The sequence below is a fragment of the Akebia trifoliata genome, chromosome 13 (assembly GCF_017979445.1).
Source record: "Akebia trifoliata isolate Shusen 1 chromosome 13, ASM1797944v1, whole genome shotgun sequence".
Taxonomy (NCBI): domain Eukaryota; kingdom Viridiplantae; phylum Streptophyta; class Magnoliopsida; order Ranunculales; family Lardizabalaceae; genus Akebia; species Akebia trifoliata.
In genome coordinates, this window is record NC_141387.1 from 27,004,848 (window position 1) to 27,024,324 (window position 19,477).

Here is a 19,477-nt window from a genome sequence, read left to right on the forward strand (position 1 = left end):
TTCTTGGCTCTAATTGTTGCCAAAGTTGTCCTTTCAGATTTTCAACTTTGCGAGCTTGCCTTACTTTTGCCTAAGTCGCCCTTTTCGGGTTTTCAACTTAGCAGGCTTCATCATTTTTTTTTATTTTTTTTTTTCCTCTGACATTCTAGAATTACTGCCTGATCATGTTCTACTACCTTCCTTGACCTTTTCACACGGTACTTAGGAGGACTTTTATAGGTAGGCTTGGGACTAGGCATAAAAGAAAAGGATTTTAAGGCTCAAAAACCCAAATGCCCCTTGTGTGGCATTTCCTTTTAAATTATTTCTTTTTCTTTAAATTTTCTTCCCCATTTTGAATTTTTTTTCATCTCTTATTGTGTGGGGAAATAGAGATTTTTTTTTTTTTTTTGATGTGGTCGGGCCTGAAGTAACTTCTCAGGTTGCCTACGTACCCCAACATTTTGGGATCAGACCAAAACGTAGTTCAGATCTTTCCCTCCCCTAGGTTAAGTAATCAGGCTAAGAAATAAAAGGCACAATTTTTTTTTTTTTTGAAAGGGCTGCAAAGGGCTGAGAAAGGAGATAATGAACTGGGTTGCAGGAAAATTGATTCGGCCAAAGATGGCCTCCTTAAATGTAGTACCATTTGATCTGGTCAAGGTTGGTTGACTCTGGTAGTTCACTTCCATCATGATCTTGAAGTCTGACGACTTTTCTAGACAGTATTCCTTAATGAATGAATTTCTCCAATTGGGTTCAGACTTTCTCCTATAATCGAGGAGGAGTGTTCGATTTTCTTTGAAGTCTGATAGTTAAATCCTTGACTTGTAAATGATGAGCTTTGAACTTCTTATCAAATGCACGGGCAACTCTTCTTTGATAAGCTTGCACGTGATATAGGGCTTTAACTCATTTTCTTCGATCAAGTTTATTTCTTCATACTGTGGATGAACCCAATCTGTTTCTAACAAATGATTTTTCAACAAGACCCTGAGAGACGAAATTTCCATTTCAACTGGCAAGACTGCTTTCATGCCATACACTAAGGAGTAAGGAGTAGCTCCAGTAGAGGATCGAATTAGAGTTCGATATGTCCACAGTGTGAATGATAATTTTTCTGACCAATCTCGATGTTATTAACTCATTTTCCTGATGATAGTTTTGATACTCTTACTAACTGCTTCAACCGTTCCATTGATCTGAGGACGGTAGGAGGATGATTTGTGATTCCGGATCTTCAACTTTGAACACAGAGTAATGATTTATGCTTTGAAGTACGACCCATTATCAGAGATCAATTCAAAAGGTACCCCCATATCGACTGATAATATATGATTTGAAACTTAAAATGTAGTGAGGATAGCACTGATACATTTTTATAACATCTTCTTTGATTCCATTGATATAGACGAGTATCCATTCCATGTTGAACAACACCCAAGCTTGTACCTAGCATACCCTCATATGATCACACAAACAAGTCTTTTGAAATTTCTGAGTCAATTCATTATCCCCTCGTGTTCCTTTAGGGATAAGATGGTTTCTATTTGAATCTCTTTAGGAATTATTTTTTGTTTCGAGGTCAAAGACCTTTCCTTTCTCGATTAAAGGTTGAGCCCGACTCTTATCTTCTTGTTCAGAAAAGAAATCTATCAAATTATTAGTTAATTCGTTAATGCGCTCGAGGTATTCAAAAATTTCTTTTATCCGATCAATTTCAGATGGAGCAACAGACACCTCTATAGACTCGATGAACTAACTTGACTCAATAAGAAAGAGTAGACTCAATCTAAGGAGGACATGACCTTGCTAGGAAAAAGGACTCGAGTTAACCCAAATGACTAATGAAAACTCAAGACTACCCAAAACGGGCTTGATGAGAACTGAGACATTGCTTACAACCGGTAGGATTGAAGTACTATGATTTTCAAAGAACAACTGGATGATATTGATAAATTTTGAGGTCATTTTTGACTATTGACTTGATATTGACGTTTACTCTAACTGACCGGATTTACAACCCTAGCTAGACGATAGACGATTGAGCTTAGATACAATGATAACCCTTAACCTCTTTGAAGGTGAATTTAACCAATTTCAATGTCACCCCCTTGATAACATTTTAAATGAATCCTGAGATTTTATTGAATTCTGTGCACCAATCCATTAAAAAGTTCATCCATTTAATGATTATTCAGAAGAAAAATAATTTTACTGCACTCTTGAAAAATATTGACAAATAATGTTTTCATTGAATAACAACTTCAAACATATTTCAATAATTTTTCATGCAAATATATATCTTTTGTAAATCATTTTTCCTTCATTTTCTTTTCTTTTGGAAAACATTTTCTTCTGAAAAACATTTTTTCTCTAGAAAATAATTTTTATTTGTAAAATATTTTCTCTTGGAAAATCTTGTTCTTATGGAAAACATTTTCTAGAAAACACTTTTTTCTTAGAAAACATTATAACAATTTTTCTGGAAAACACTTATTTTGGAAAATACTTTTTCTAGAAAATACTTTCCCTTCGTAAATCATTTTTCTTCTTTGAAAATTTGATTTCTATTTCGATTTAAATGGCCCGGTCCATCAGGATTGTTGGATCGAGTTGGGCTGGGTCATTTGCAAGAGATGGATTTTTTATTGGGTCGATGCACTCATTTTGATTTTCAAAAACAACATTTTTTATCCTTGAGGACAATCATACACTCTGATCTCATCATTCACATACATCCATTTCATCATTCACATGCATTCTGATCTCATCATTCACATACATTCACATACATTCATTAATCACATGCATTCATTCAATAAACAACCCGGGAACACCCACGATAAGTTCGAGTCGTGACCTACCGGGAAGGTTTCTAGACTCTAAGCTTACTACGTGCAATGCATTTTTATCTGGCCACCCGTGCCCAAGCACACCTATATACCTTTCGATACGTGGTGACTTGGTTTGATATACCGTATAGGTGATAATCTAAAACCTCAATTCACTTCTCTGAAGTCAAAAACAGCCAGTTCGATCTCCAGTTGAGAGGTGGCGCACAATGCTGAGCAAGGGCCCACTTAAATACCTCTCGTCTAGAATAGACGTAGTCTATCCCCCTCGTACAGTAGGGTACAACGGGGCAAGATCTGCTTAGGCACCGGTTTTGACCAAAAAGTGCAATTGATATACTTAGATTATCTTTTATACCTACGGGTACGAGTCAAGGGTTGTAGCTTTCATCAATGGTTTGGCATCATACGAGGGGACCGACCACGTACTAGTACTACGTTGGCAATCGGGACATGTGACTGTGTGGCTTACAAATAGGTCAAAGGCTCAGGTCGCTCCAGCCTGGGTGCATCAATATATCTCTCAGAATCACCTGATCAGACGGTATTGATGCCCCCAGTTTGATATACCTTAAGGTACGTGACTGGAGTTGTGGGTTTCATGAATGACGTCGCATCTCCGAAGAGACCGGGCCACGCACTAGTGCCACGTTGGCTAAATGGGACGTGTAAGTGCTCAAAACAGTAAACGTGCATGTGGTGTGTGCAAAACAAGGTGGGGTGTGCCCGGGGCCTTTTCCAAACAAATGGACCCATGGGCTCAATCAAACCAATCATACATTGGATTACATGAATATAAAAAAAAAAAATTCGAATCATGTGAATATTCAATCAAGATCAACACCATTCCAATCGCATAAGCACGTTAAGTATATCAAGCACACATATCCATGTTAGAATCAAATATTTAATCCGGCATTACTTCTTATGTATTTCGATCAAGGGTTATTTCGGATGGCCCAAAATAATTCAGAATTTCAAAGCATAATGACTTGAGGATGACTGGATATATATTAAGATGGAGATTTTAAAATCAAATGCCCTTTTTTTAAAATAAAACAAAAACAAAACCTAAGCAAAAAAACTAACCAATGAGTGGATTGTTGTTGACAAACCAACTTTTACTAGCGTCACCCCAATTTCCACGTACATCATTAAGGCGGCCTTAGAACAATTGGTGAGTCAATAACAATTCACAAAGGAAACAAAATCATTCTCTATTTCATCGTTTGGGATAACATTTCGAGACATTATTACTATACCCAATATTTATTTACAACACGCCAATTATCTTTGAAGGCAAAGAATTGTTTACATTTAGATTGGTGTATTGTAAATAAACAATAGGTTGTTACCAATAATTCTCTAAAACTCCTCAACAAAGAGTACTAAAAATATTTAGGTTGTTGCCGACACCAACGATTTATTCGATTTTCCCCTTTTTTTAAAACCAACTCACTCCGATCATTGTCAACGCATGAGTCTTTTCTTGCACCATATTGCTGAACCCCCCCTTTTTTTTTTAAAACACATTCTCGAGTTCAAAATAGTATGGAAGGATTTGCTTAAAAATGGCACTCATTGGAGTTCAAAACGGTATGTAATGGTTCGATTAAAAATTGCCTTTGAACGCAGCCCTTACTCAATGATCTTAACCAAAAAACAAATACATATGGTTATGTTCTTCCTCCAATTCCTTGATCCACAAAGCCATCAAATTCTACCATTTTTTATGGAACAAATTTGCAGACAAATCGAACCTGCAAGAAGAGCTTTGGAAATAATGGCAGACTTTGCAAAATCTGGCCATTTCCTAAGGTTTCTTGCCGATCCGAATCGGCAAAAATTCTGTACATCTATACCATGGATTCTCACGAAACTGAACCTTCAAAGTTGATGAGGTTCAACGATTTCAGATTTCGCGCCTCTAAATCAGATGAGATTAGAAGTTTCTTTGAGTCTTAACGGCTTTGAAATCGACTAAAAAGGAGGTTCGATTGGCTTTAAAGAACAGGCCGATCGGGTCTTGCTCAAGATACCATGAATATAGCTGAAAACTATTTAGAATCGAGGGTTCGATTAGTTTGAAGGAACAATCCGATCGGTTTCCGTTGAAAAACGCGAAGGTTATGGCTGAAAATGGACAAAAATGGAAGTTCGACTAGATTGAATGAACCAGCCGATCGACCTCTGTTGGAACCCAACAGACCTGGTTGAAAACCGATTAAAAATGGTGTTGAAGTCGAACATAAACTCAAACGTCCAAGATTTGGATCGTTCGAGCCTCACAAACCAAAAACAAGAGTTTAAAACCCTTGAGGAGTCGATCTCTCACTGTTGAGGTCGACAGTACCAAATGGAGAAGACGATGGATCCTTTTTGAAACAAAATTATTTAAAAGGGGTGAAACCGAAATAATTAGAAAAAGCTTTCTACTAACAGCACCCCAAAAACATTGGTTTATACACACCAACGAAAGTTTCTGCCGGCAGAATTTTTTTTTTGTTTCTTTCTCTCTTTGAAATTCTATATGCTGTCAATTGACAGCATGTCTCGCCTAGTAAAAGAGATCGAATGCCTACGTAATAAGTGGAAAAAAAAATACTTATATGTGTAAAAAAAATCATGGTCCAAAAATCATTATCTCATTCTCAATAAAATTATTCCTTCGAAATCTCGCATTATCTAGGGTCATTCCGAATGACTTTCGATTGAACCATAAAAAAATATACCGGATTAGGATATTCAAAATTAAATCACATGATCTATAATTAAGCCAAAAGAATAGAGAAAAACATAAATAAATAAAACACAATAAGCAAATAATCAACTAACTAAAAATCAAATAAAAAGGTCCTACTAGCGACGTATCCCATACTCGGGGCTTTTCAAGTTTGATCCTCAATGTCCCCAGTGGAGTCGCCACTGAAAGCGCCCTTGATCCGCGGGGTGTCCGGATCCGCTTTTGACCCTTGAGGTTTGGGAGTCGCCACCTAGTTATTGTGGTCTAGGAACCAAGTTGACCCTTAAATGGATAAAAAAGGAACTAATCTACTATAGAAATCTGAATCCGGGGATCATGTTACGGGGTTGGAAGGTGTTAGGCACCAACCCCGCCCGGCCAATGCCGGTCTCTACTTATCCCAAATAGATCTACATCGCTAATGATAAATCTAGATTAAAAAAAAATAAAAATAAACTTACCTTTGATCTGCAAAAGCTATTCCCTCAGATCTGGCGAAAACGGCTCCTTGTACCGTGTTCCTTACTTCATTCTATCTCCGGATCTGATTTCTGATCTCCAAGGTAAGGTATCTCCTTCTTGGATCTGGGTGCTTCGAATTTGTTGTGGATTTTTGGGATGTTTCTGAGAGGTTTTTGGTGTTTTTTAGGTTAAAATCGGAGTAGGGGTGTTAGGGAAGGAGTTGGGGCTCCAAAATTAGGGTTTTGGAGGGGTTGTTGAGGCTTCTTCACCTACTTTTTCTAGGGTTTTTTCTTTGATACGAAAATAGGGTGTGGAGGCTCCTATTTATAAAGTTTTTAGAAGCATTTAGGATTTGATTAGGGTTTCTTTTAGGGTTTCAATTAGGGTTTTGACTTATTCTTTAGGGTTTTAGGGTTTTGACTTTAGTCTTATGAGATTGACTTGATTAGTTTTAGATTAGGGTTTGGATTTAGGGTTTTGACCTTAGTCTTATGAGATTGACTTGATTAATTTAGATTAGGGTTTTGACCTTAGTTTTATGAGATTGACTCGATTAGTACCTTGACTTCAGTCTTGCTTGATTGACTTTAATTTTGACTTCAGTCTCACTTGATTGACTTTAATACCTTGACTTCAGTCTTGCTTGATTTACTTTTAATTTTTAGAGAACCCCCTTCTATTATATCTTTAATTTTTTGGACCCCCAAATGGAGGGGTCCTTAAAGAAATATCCCACGAACCCTCAACAATTTTGCCTGAGAGTCCAATTAATCGATTTTTTAGGTTCAACTTTTTAAATTAATTTCATTAATGTTTCACTTTAATTATTTAATGTTTTATTTATTAATTTTGAATTTTTTAATTATGAAAATTGTGAAATTGCCGTTTTGCCCTCGGAGAGGATTTTTTACGTTTTAAGTCGTTTTTCAATGTTCCAGGATGTTTTGGAATCAGTTTTTCGTAAGGAATTCAATGGAAATGTTGGTTTTTGTCATTTATGAAGTTTTTTATATGAAATGATCGTGAACTTTATGAGGGGTATTTTCGTAATTTTGTCAAATTTTGAAAATTGGCGAAGTGGTTTACTTGGTTTCGATTTGTTGTTTTATGTGTTTGAACGGATTTTTCTAAGCGTAATGTAGGCTCTAAGGTTGTTTTGAGGTTAGGGGTATTTTGGTAATTTAATCATTTTTAGTGATTTTTATCGTGAAACTTCTTTTTGGTTTGCAAGATGATGATTTCTATGTTTCTGGGGTCGTATTTTCCTAGCGTAGCGTGGTTTCTAAGTTTTGTCAGTTCGAGATACCTCATCCGGATTTCTGAAACATATCTGGTAATAAAATAAAGCATTGGAATAGACATCCATCATTGGGAACCTTTGCGATCGGGTTGACGACTTGATTAATCAGGCGGATGCAAAAATGGGGTGTCTACAAGTACATGCAAACATTCCCAAGGGGAATTGGACCAAAACCATTCGGATTGAAGTCAGAAGCTTCTCGAGAAACTACCATTTTTATCATGAATCACATTAACCTTATTGAGATCCTTATGAATGTGAATCAGTGGTCCACCATGTTTTCTAGCATTGTTTCAAAAGCAATGACTCTTGAGGTCGTATCAACAGGCTAGTAGAAAACTATAATTAAGCCTTTCAAGTGATGATAGAAGAATTTCAAGTCCCTTCACCTCTGGTTCTGACTTGAGAAAGTTTCTTTGTAAGGTATTGTAAATAACATGTCGAGGAGATTTGGATGGTGGTCGATGTTTCCTTGGATCATTTGTGTCCTACCCAATATCGAGATGTCAAAGAAGGCCATCAGGTGGTTTAATCCAAGAAATGTCAAATGGTTACTCCAAGGTCATATGGGTCGAACATGTAGAAGTGGATGACAAAGCAGTTCACAGTACATATAGAACACTAGTTAACTCTGACTTTGGATTTGGAGCAAAGCGATGGGTTGCTACCTTAGATCGACAGTGCGAACGCCTTGCAAGTGTTATGACTAGTAACATGCCAGCTAGAGATATTGGTGTGATAATGAATCAAGAAGTGCGAAAGAGTATGTTGATACTGCAAGAGAGTAGCACCGATGCAACAAGCTCGTTCGCAGCTTATGCTCCTGTTGATATTGTTGCAATAAATATGTTCTAAAAGGAAGTGACCTAGACTATGTAGCCTTCTGCCTTCAGGTTCCGCTATACTTTCAGATTGGTCAATGATTCATAGAAGTGGAATTACGGAGGTTGGGTCTGGTGGATCTTTACTGATTGTTGCATTCTAGATCCTGGTCAATTCGGTTCCAACTGCAAAACTCTCTCTTGGATTTGTGGCAACTACTAACAATCTTAGTGATTACATCGTTGAAAGGATCAAAGGTATCAATACAAGGGGCAATGCATGAATTGAGAAGGTTAACTTATGATAGAAATAGAGCAAGATCAATGAAAGAAGGCAATGAAGAGGAAATAAAAATAAATAATAAAAAATAAACAATCAAAAAATCAAAAATCAAAAATCAAAAATCAAAAGAATTTCAAAAACCTTTCGAGTTGCACTCAACTCCGATTTGTCAAAATACGATCGAAGAAATAGTCGGATTTCAAAAACTCATCAAATTTTCATCGAATCAAAGATCTCACATGATCTCCGCGCCATCGAGATCAATGAATTAATAAGGCAAAACTCTGTTAGACCCCGTGTTTGAGGCACCATTTTCCACAAAATTCATCAATTTAATTCGAAATTAGAAGTCGTGTTTTACAAAGTTCTCTTGCCCGTGCAAATAAGGGTTTAGTCTATTCTTTGCAGTTCTTTGCACGCAATTCCTGCAAAGAAGGGCAGTTGTAGACACCCCAATTTGAATGGGCCCATACTCAAAAGGGTCCAAAAATACAGATTTTTCAATAAAAATTGTCAACGGGCGTCAAAAGCCCAAATCAATCGAAATATGGAATTTTGATCGAATCAAGGCCCTTAAGACCCTCTAAGGGTCTAGGGAGCCCACCAAAAGGACTCGGCAAGCTCCCATCTACCCCGCTCCACTCAAAACATCGATTTTTTGACAAAATTGGCCAACGGACTTCAAAAGCCAAAATTACTAAAAAGTGATGTCTTAATCGAACCGAGGCCCCTGAGACCTCTCAATGGTCCAAAGGACCCGCCAAAGGGGTTTGACCTATCCTCCACTTATCCAATCCTCACCGCTCCGCCTTGTATCTAAGAATACCCTAATGCTCGATGAAATTCTCCAATGGGCCTAAAAAGCCTGATTTGCCAACACGTGGCATCTCGATCAAACCAATGATTTCAAAAATCTCAAAAAAATAAATAAAATTAAAAAACGAGACTTGGGACGCCTACCACCTCCTATACCCTCCACCGCTCCATCTCCAAATCCGAAAAAAAAGAAAAAACCTAAGCCCACTTATGGTCCATAAACCCTTATATCTCTAAAATCAATTTCTCACCTTACCCTCAACCTAAAATCGATCCCATATCACCTAAACCCTAAAATGAACCTACCCTCAAAAATCCAACCCAAAACAAATCTCATACAATCCAAAATAACCCACAACCCTCCTAAAACCCAAGCCCAATACACTAAAAGCCCACAAACCACTATACATACCCAATTCATTATCCAACCCATAATCCTAACCCACAAACCACTACCCACATCAACCAATCACTATTTTTATCATCAAAAGGTGACACATGTCATCACCCCATCTCACCTCCCTCACCCAATTACTTATCCCATTAATTTTCTTTAAACCTCATCTACCCACACATCAACCCATCACCTTTTCTCTCAAATCAAACACATCTACCCACACCCCTAACCTATACCTCCTCCTAATCTACCCCCATCATTTCCTACAAAACCTACATCTACAATCTAAACCTATACCCATCCTCTCAAATCAAACACTCATCCTTTCCCATCAACTCATCTCAACCCTTCATTTTCACCTACTTTGACACATTGCATCATCTCCCTCACCCTCCCAAAATATCATCAACCACCTTCTTAAATCCTCCATTCTCTTAAACCAAACACTACTTAATCACAACCACCAATTAATTACCCCCTCACACAATTTCATCTTCTCAACCACTCTCATCAATTCTCTTCCATCTAACACTCAACCCAAATGGGTTGAAAGATCCAACCCATTTGGGTTGTAAACAACCCATTTAACCTCCCTTCCCTAAATACCCTCATATCTCTCCCAAATTACACCCACTCCTCTCTCAAACTAATAACCATTCTATCATTTTTCTTCACTTCACCCCATTATACCCTTAAAATAACTCCTCAACATCTATAAATATCCTCATCCTCTTCCTAAAAAAGGCCCCCAACTTTTCACTACAAAAATTCTCCCCTCCCACTCTTACTAAAAAAAAATACTACCAATTATTTCTCCTAAGTCTCACAAAAAAATTATTACAATAGACACTCATCCTCTCATCATCTCTTCTCTACTCCTTCAATCATACAAAAAGTTACATTTTCCTAAATCACTAAGAACTCAAGAAGAACTCAAGAAGATTCAAAGAAGAAGAAGGAAAAAAATAAAAGAAAAGAAAAGAAAATATCGAAGCATCAAGGTGGGTTCAAAGTATACCACCCCCCTCTCTTCTTCTCTACCCTCTCCTCCTCCCTCTTCTATTATCCCCCTCCTTCTCTTTAATTTTATTTTTGGGATGAATGGTCCTCAAGGCATAGGTTTATAAGGATCATCCCCTTTAATGGGATGATCATATAATCAAGCCGAAAGTAAATCCCTATTTAGGGTACAACTGCACACACGTGGCATTTTATTTTTCGTATTTTCTTAAATCAAATGATCGAGTTGAGTTGAGGTTACCACTATTTAGTGGGGAGAAAAGAGTGCCTAATACCTTCCCTTTTCTCCAACCGCGCTGCTTACCCTGAATCTCAAGGTTCGATTAGTTTTTATCCACCGAGAGTCACTAAACTCCAAAAATGTCACTTTTTCAAAAAATGCACATCGGGTGACTATTCACACTCACTTACAATATGAATGGTAGCGACGCCTAACCTTAGTAGATGTGGTCATCGTAATGACGAATCACGTGTCTACAAGGGGTATTAAAAAAATTGACAGAAAAGAAAAGAATGTCAAACTAGGGGCATTTAGAAAATAATCAAAATAATTGATAGAAAAGAATGACAAAAAAAGATAATATTAGACTAGGGTCATTTTGGGAAGTCGAGCCTTTAACCCTTTTTCTTTCTAAACCATGTCTTAAGCCCACCTATTAAGTCCTCCTAAATATTAATTTGCTCGGTTAAGGTGTAGGGAACCAAGAAACTTTCGAGTTAAATATTTAAGATTATCGAGAAAAAAGAGAAGCTCGCTAAGTCGAAAATCCAAAAAGGCGACTTAGGCAAAAGTTAGGGCATAACCATAAAAAAGAAAGATTGCTAGGTTGAAAACCTGAAAAGACGACCTAGGCAAAAATAAAGGCATCTTTAGAAAAAGAAAAAAAAATCCGCTAGGTTGAAAATTTGGAAAGGCACCCTAAGCAAAAATTAGGACATTATAAAAGGGGAGGAAATGTCTCATCAAGAAGAAAAATTCAGAAGGAAGCTTGTGCAGAAACTAGGAAATGCAGAACCATCAACCCACAACATTTATTTTTCAGCAAAGAGCTCACATTCGACGAAGACAATGATGAAGTCGAAAAAATCAAAAGTCATCTTGAACATTGTAAGATCTGTAAGATTATGTTTACTTGTTCAAGTGTTCGCTAATGGAAGATGTAGAATCATCAAACACTTTAAAGAGAAAGATCTTCTACTATAATATTTATCAAGATTTTTTAAGTCCAGCTCAAGTATTTTTCTAAAGAAATTCGAAAGAAAATTATCAATCCCTTATTTCACATATGATAATCTTAAGAGTCTTAAATTTAAGGGAATGTCAATTTTTCTATCTGCCATACATCAGAGTCCATATTTTTCAAACGTAATCCATTCCGTCTGTCTCATAGTCAAGTTCTACTTAAAGCCAATCTTGAAACTAGGGGCATTTTTGAAAGTCTTTATGATTCTGAAGTTTTATTCTTAATTATATGATAAAAAGGAAAATCTTACTTAAAAGTTCGATGATAATTATGAATCCAGATGCATGATAAGCCAATAAAGGCCTGATCTTTCAAAATTTGAGGTCGATTTTGAATCATAAAATGAATTAATAAGATTGTTTAAGTTTCTATAAATCTGAGCCCGAGAAACGTGGCTTAATAAGTTTGAGTCTGAGAAACGAGACTCCAACTTTGTTTTGAATCATAAAATGAATTAATAGGATTGTTTAAGTTCCTATAAATCTAAGCTCGAGAAACATGATTTAGTAAGTTCGAGTCCGAGAAACGAGACTTCAACTTTTTCTGAATCATAGAATGAATTAATAGGATTGTTTAAGTTCCTATAAATCTGAGCCTGAGAAACGTGGCTTAGTGAGTTCGAGTCCGAGAAGCGAGATTCCAACTTTTTGAATCATAGAATGAGTAGGTTTATTGAAGTACCTACAAACTTAAGTTCAAGTTCGAGAAATGAAAATCCAACTTTTTTTGAATCATAGAATGAATTAACAAGATTGTTTAAGTTCCTGTAAACCTTAGCCTGAAAGCGTGTCTTAGTAAGTTCGAATCTGAGAAACGAGACTCCAACTTTTTTTTGAATCATAGAATGAATTAGCAGGATTGTTTAAGTTCCTTAGCCCAAGAAATGTAGCTTAGTAAGTTCGGGTTCGACTTTTCGAGAAACGAGACTCTAACTTTTAGAATGAATTAACAGGATTGTTTAAGTTTCGATAAACCTTAGTTCGAGTCTGAGAAATGAGATTCCAATTTTAATAGGATTGTTTAAGTTCCTATAAACCTTAGCCCGAGAAACGTGGCTCTAATAAGTTTGAGTCCGAGAAACAAGACTCCAACTTTTATGAATCACAGAATGAATTAACAAGATTGTTTAAGTTCCTTAGCCCGAAGAGCGTGATTACAATAGACTCGAGTCCGATCAATGAGACTCAAACTTTTTCGAACTCTAAAAAAGAATTCTAAATAGGATTTAATGAAGTTTCTACAATGTTATGACTCTAATTACCTCATTGTTCAACCTTGCCATGATTTCTTTCGTTGCATAAGTACATTTTAATTTTGAATTATTATTATCAGTGAGAGAAGATCTCTAAGACCTAAAATATTTTTACTTAGTAAGCATCACACCATTGCACACACGTGCACTTTTGCATTAGTCAAGAAGAATTTTTTAAAATTTGAGGATCTAACATTGTCAGTGAGAGATCAAGCTCGAGGACCAGACAAACTTGTTTAGGGAGAGTTTTACCCTCAAGGATCCGAACATCCCGACGAATTACTAAATCAGGCTGCAAAATTAACTGTCACTAACTTTGGCATTTGGAAATCGCACTATCTACCGAAATAGATTTGCTATCTAGTTTGCTTCAACCCTCTACCAAAGCGGGGCATCTATAGACACCCCATTTTTGCACTCGCCTAATTAATCAACTTGTCAACCCGATTGCAACGGTTCCCAATGATAGATGATCATTCTAATGCTCTATTTTGTTACTAGATGTGTTTCAGAAATTCGGATGAGGTATTTCGAACTGACAAAACTATAGAAACCACGTTACGCTAGGAAAATATAACCTCAAAAATATAGAAATCATCATTTCACAAACAAAAAGAAATTTTACGATAAAAATCACTAAAAAATGATCAAATTACTAAAATACCCCTAACATCAAAGCAATCTTAGAGCCCCCTTACGCTTAGGAAAACATTTTCAAATACATAAAATAACAAATCGAAATCAAATAAATCATTTCGCCAATTTTCACAAAATTCGATAAAATTATGAAAATGTCCCTCATAAAGTTCACGACCATTTCTCATAAAATTTTTCATAAATGACACAAACCAATATTCTCATTGAATTACTTATGAAAAATCGATTCTAAAACATCCTGGAACATCAAAAACGGACTTGAAATGCAAAAGTTCCCTTTAGGGGTAAAACGGTAATTTTCCAATTAAAAAAATTAAAAATTTTGAAATTAATAAATAAAACATTAAATAATGTAAAGTAGAACATTAATAAAATTAATTTAAAAATCTGAACCAAAAAAATCGATCAATCAGGCTTTCAGGCAAAATTATTGATGGTAGCCCAGATATTTATTAAAGGACCCCTCCATCTGAGGGCCCAAAGAATTAAAGATATAATAAGGGGGGGTTTTTCAAAAAATAAGAATATATTCTTAGTCAATCAAGTAAGACTAAAGTCAATCTTAAAGTCAATCAAGTAAGACTAAAGTCAAAATCTTAAAGTCAATCAAGTAAGACTAAAGTCAAAATATTAAAATCAATCAAGTGAGACTAAAAGTCAAAATCATAATAGAATTCTAATTAAATAATAACTTTATCTAAAATAATTCTAATTAAAATATAACTCTACTTAAAATAATTATAATTAAACAATAACTCTCTCTAAAAGAATTATAATTAAACAGTAACTCTATCTAGCAAGCATTAAAAAAATCTATAAATATGGGTCTATACAACCTATTTTTGTATCCAAGAGAAAATCCTAGAAAAAGTAGGTCAAAAAGCTCTCCCAACCTTCCCAAAACCCTAATTTTGAAGTCCTAACTCCTTACATAACATCCATACCCCAACTTTAATTCAAAAGAACACCTAGAAACCCTTTCAAAATACCTCAAAAATTCATAAACTAAATCAAAAAAATTCAGAAGGAGATACTTTGTTTTGGAGATCCGAAACGAATCCGGTGACAAAACGAAGCGAAGAGTGTTGTACGAAGAACTATTCTACCAGATCTAAGGAAACATGATCGTTGTCTTTGTAAAGGTAAATATTTAAATTTTTATTGATTAGGTCTTTTTAGCAATGTAGTTCTATTTGGAAATTAGTAGAGACTGGCGTTTGCCGAACTGGGTTGGTGCCTAACACCTTCCAAGCCCGTAACGTGATCCTCGGACCCGTATTTTTTTTGTAGATTAATGCTATTTGCCTTTTAAAGTCAAAGTTCGGTTCCTAGACCGTAATAACTAGGTGGTGACTCCCAAACCTCAAAGGTCAAAAGAGGATCCGCGCACCCTACGGATCGAGGGCGCTTTCAATTGCATATATTTCTCTGTATTTCTAATGATGCAAGCTTTGTTTAGAAACCTAGAGGACAGAGTTAGGTGTAAAAAAATTGTGTCAATTTTTTAGAAGATAAATTACAAAATAATTTTGCATAAAATTTATTTGTCTACTCCAATAATTTCAATTTAACCATTTAATGCTAAGGTGACAAATGGTGAAATAAAAAAATCTTTTAATAAATGTTAATGGAGTAGTTAAATATTTCTTGTTTTTTGTGATTTGCCTTTCCAATCTTTTATTCGATTCTTTTTTTTATATCTAAATGAATATGTGCATGATCACTTATACTTCATCATTCTACTTTGTAGTGCCAAGGAAGTCGGACTTCAGCTTGGATGTAGTGCGCATTGCTGAAGTGGTTGAGCAAGAGAATCCAAAATGCATATTCCTAACTTCTCCCAACAATCCTGATGGGAGGTACATTTTTAATGGAGTTTATCCCAACTCCTTTGTGCATTATTTTAAGACTTGTTCTTTGAGGGACCTTGGTCCATCACTCTTAATGTATCCTACTTACATATTCTATATATGTCCCAACTAGTGGACTACCTCCAAAATAGTGATAGCCCAAGAAATACTTTGCTCTCAATTGAATAACTACCCATTCTCAATTTGTGGTCTAGGATGACTTGTCTTCCATCATGACTGATAGACACCTAGTTTTGCAACATTCCAATACCTTGTTCAGCCAAGATAAACAAACTATCATTTTTTTTAATCAACAACGTGAACATAAGAGTATGTAACATAGAAAAATAGTGTTCAATTTAAAATGAAGTCCAATCCCTACTCGAATGCTTAACTCTCCAAGAATTGTCTAGCAAGGGTGGGCATTCCAACTGCAGGTCTACCCACTACAAAATGTTATAAGATCAAGTATAGCTTAGGTTCAACATTTGTTGTCATTCCCAATCTTGCAGACAGCTTGCTATCTCCACCGAGAATAAGGGTGTGCAATTAAAACATGCAAGCACTCAGGCTCATGCCCTCGTCTAGAACAAAAATCATCTTGGACTCAACATGGTTGGATATCATTTTTTCTCATACTCATTTCTTACCTCTTATAAATCCCTGGTTAGAGAAATCATTTGCACAATAATTATTGACAATGCGTACTTGAGTTTCTCCAAAAATAAAAGATGTTGCATTGATATTGGTACGTGTGTCAAATTCTAATAAGGGTGTACAGAGTCGGATTTGGCAACCCCTGAAAGAGATTAATGGACTCAAGATTAATTTTTAATAATTTACAATGTAGTAAGCATCTTTATATAATAACAAGATAACAATGAATCATAGATTGGGTTACACTATATGTTTCATGTAATTACAGACCGGAGAATATATGAAACTATAATCTTGTATTTGCTGAAAGGAAAATGAAAAAATTTCAATACGAAAGCATAGAAATGATGTAAGTGCTTATTTTCTAGTATTTGAGGTAGATTCTACCCAAACATATGGCTGAGATTGGACCAAAAACACAGGTTTCTTAGGGTAAATACAGATTTTCTAGAAATTCATTTTTCTAGGGAGTCCTTATAGCTTCCCACCTCAGCCATGTGTTTGATGCTCTGCCTCAAACATTGTTTAAGGCTAGTATTTTACTTCGCAATAAGATACCAAGAAAAAAAATGGAAGTGTCATCTAAGTGTCCATGTAGTGTAAGGATTCGACATGCGTCCGACATGAGTACCACACCCTTCTAGAAGAGTCTATGAAACTAATCAAATATTTTGAATTTTTTTATATCTTTCCATGTTTGATGATTCCATGTTTCAATTTCATTTCTAATTAATTTACATGTTTTTTTTTTCAAATTCTTTTGTGGCAGCGGTTTTTATAGATCTTTGACACCTCTGTTGGTATAACAGGTGAAAGTGGATAGGAACCCAAGATTGGACCACATATCGCACATCTTAACATGAAAGTGGATAAGAACCATCGATGCTTTTTCACTAGTTGTTCTTCTTTTTTCAGACCCACATTACCTCCCTCATAACAAATCATTGATTTATCCTTTTTATGGTTTCCATTGATTAACATACTAGAAAATTCACTTTAAGCATGAGGAGGTCCGGAAGGAGAATCATGAGATTAAGAGCACATTGCAAGATATCTGGGTATCTTGTATTTGAAATTTTCAAAGTAATGCTTTGGAAAACTATTTGGCAATTATTTTTAATAAAAGACGAATAATGAGATTAAAAATAAGGTTTTTCACTTTCATGTTGGTCACTTATTCTTGCCAATATAAGTAATCCAAGTATCTTTTACTTTGTTTTCATGAATAGTTCTCTTCATGGTTTTTGTTGTCTTCTTTTAATTCGTTTTTTATCTTCAGTTACTGATACAAGTCCTATTGAAAAGCCACAATTAAAAAAATGCAAGCAGGAGATAACATGTCGAGATATGAAAAATGCACCTCATCAACAATCCAAAAGGCCAGGGAATGAGTAGTAGAGGATGAAGATGTACGTTTGTTGGTGTAGACGAGCTTGTTAATGATATCAGTCTTTCCTCCCTGCTCTCTTCTTCTTTCTTTATTCTCTTTTGTTTTCTTCAACCCCTTTTTTCTGTATTTTTTGCTTGTTGTCCGAAAAGACAGAAAATTTGTGAGAGTGAGGAGGTTTGTGAGAGAGATAAAGGTCTAGGAGGGTGATAAAGATCGGTAAGGGCTGCTGTGGTGGCTTGCTATTAATGATGAGAGAGTCTGAGAAAGATGAGTTTAGAGAGAGTTGAAGGGGGCTAGTCTTGGGCCGTCGTTTTACGCTGATTATGATGTAGTGGTAATATTATTTATCTCTGCCTGATGCTTATTGTGGGCTGCGTGTTTTCACATTTCATCCATTGTAGCATTAAGACTTAATAAGACTGTAAATGAAATGTCATCCTTATATCATAGTACTAGTGTACATTTATGATTTTATCTTTTTTTCCTCCCTTTGGCTTCTTCCTTTACTTGTTCTCTTTCCTTGATAAATTCTCTATGATAGCGATAGAAATTTTGATTAATCCTCTTAGTGTTACATTTAATGGACACTATTCTATGATGATTGGTCTTTGATGCATTTAGGTTTCTTCCTGCTAAGATAATTATTTATTTGAATTTCGTAAGGTCTTAAAAGTGTTTCTCAAGTACTCAAAGACACTGATAGATAGCTGTTACATATACACAACCCCATAAGTGAGTCATAGAACAAAGAACTTTGTATAGGATTTTGCTATGAAGTAATTGCAAAATCATTAGATGCTAGTTATTGGCACATAGTTATACATAGCTAAAGACCTTTTGATTTATTAGTTCTTTCAATGAGTATCTAGTCATTTTAAGACACCTTGTATGAATGACTAGGTATGTTTTAACTACTTTTTGTGGCAATAGTTTCATAAATTCATAGTCTACTGTGTCTGAGATCCATACATGGATTGTAGAATTGTAGACATTAAGTCATAAACTGATAGGAAAAGCTCTTGCTTTTGACACTTTCTCATGGGTAGACTACTATACTCTTATGATTTTACGTTATTTAAGAAATAAGCAGGTTTTTTGTTTGGTTTATAATTGTTTGGCAGACATTAGTTCTACTTTAATGTGCATTTATTTGTTGCATATGTGTGAAATTGATTTTAAGTTGAGCTAAATAACATAAATCCTCTATTTTGGTCCATGACAGTAAAAACATGTTATTTTCCCATTATTATTTGTCTTTCATTATAACTGCTATATTATCTCTACTGTAGCTATCTACTTCAGGGGGTAGGCTAATCATCTCAAGTGATGGTGCTTGGGATGCTTTGTCCTCAGAAATGCACTGAGTTTGTCTGCCTCTCTCTAAGACTATTTGCATTGATGAATTCAACTATGCCTTAAAAGTGTTGAGTTGCACATTTCTTTCTTTCTGGATTTGCGTGTAAACTAGTTGAATAAGAATTTATAGTGCTAATGCTGAATGAAAGTTGTTTTATTTTTCACTAATTACATTTTTTTTAATGGTTCATTGAGATCTAAGAAATGAAACAACAATCTACCAAAACTCTAGCCTTGCCCCAATGGTGTTGTTTATTGTTTTTTTTTTTTTTTTTTATATTAATGTATGCAGGTTGGAGGACATGGGTTAAATGTAATATATATATATATATATATATATATATATATATATATATATATATATATATATTAAAAAAAAAGTGACCTATTGCAGT

At 35.3% G+C, this 19,477-nt stretch overlaps 1 long non-coding RNA gene across 2 annotated transcripts in view; it reads left to right on the forward strand.

Annotated features, from left to right (window-relative positions):
* The window catches only part of LOC147388154 (uncharacterized), a 65,488-nt gene extending 46,110 nt beyond the window's left edge, over nt 1-19,378 (forward strand). For both annotated transcript variants that reach the window (XR_015171368.1, XR_015171367.1), the window contains exons 3-4: nt 17,146-18,060; nt 19,016-19,378. This is a non-coding gene — a long non-coding RNA (uncharacterized LOC147388154). The remainder of the gene's footprint in view (nt 1-17,145; nt 18,061-19,015) is intronic.
* The last annotated feature ends 99 nt before the right edge of the window (nt 19,379-19,477 follow it).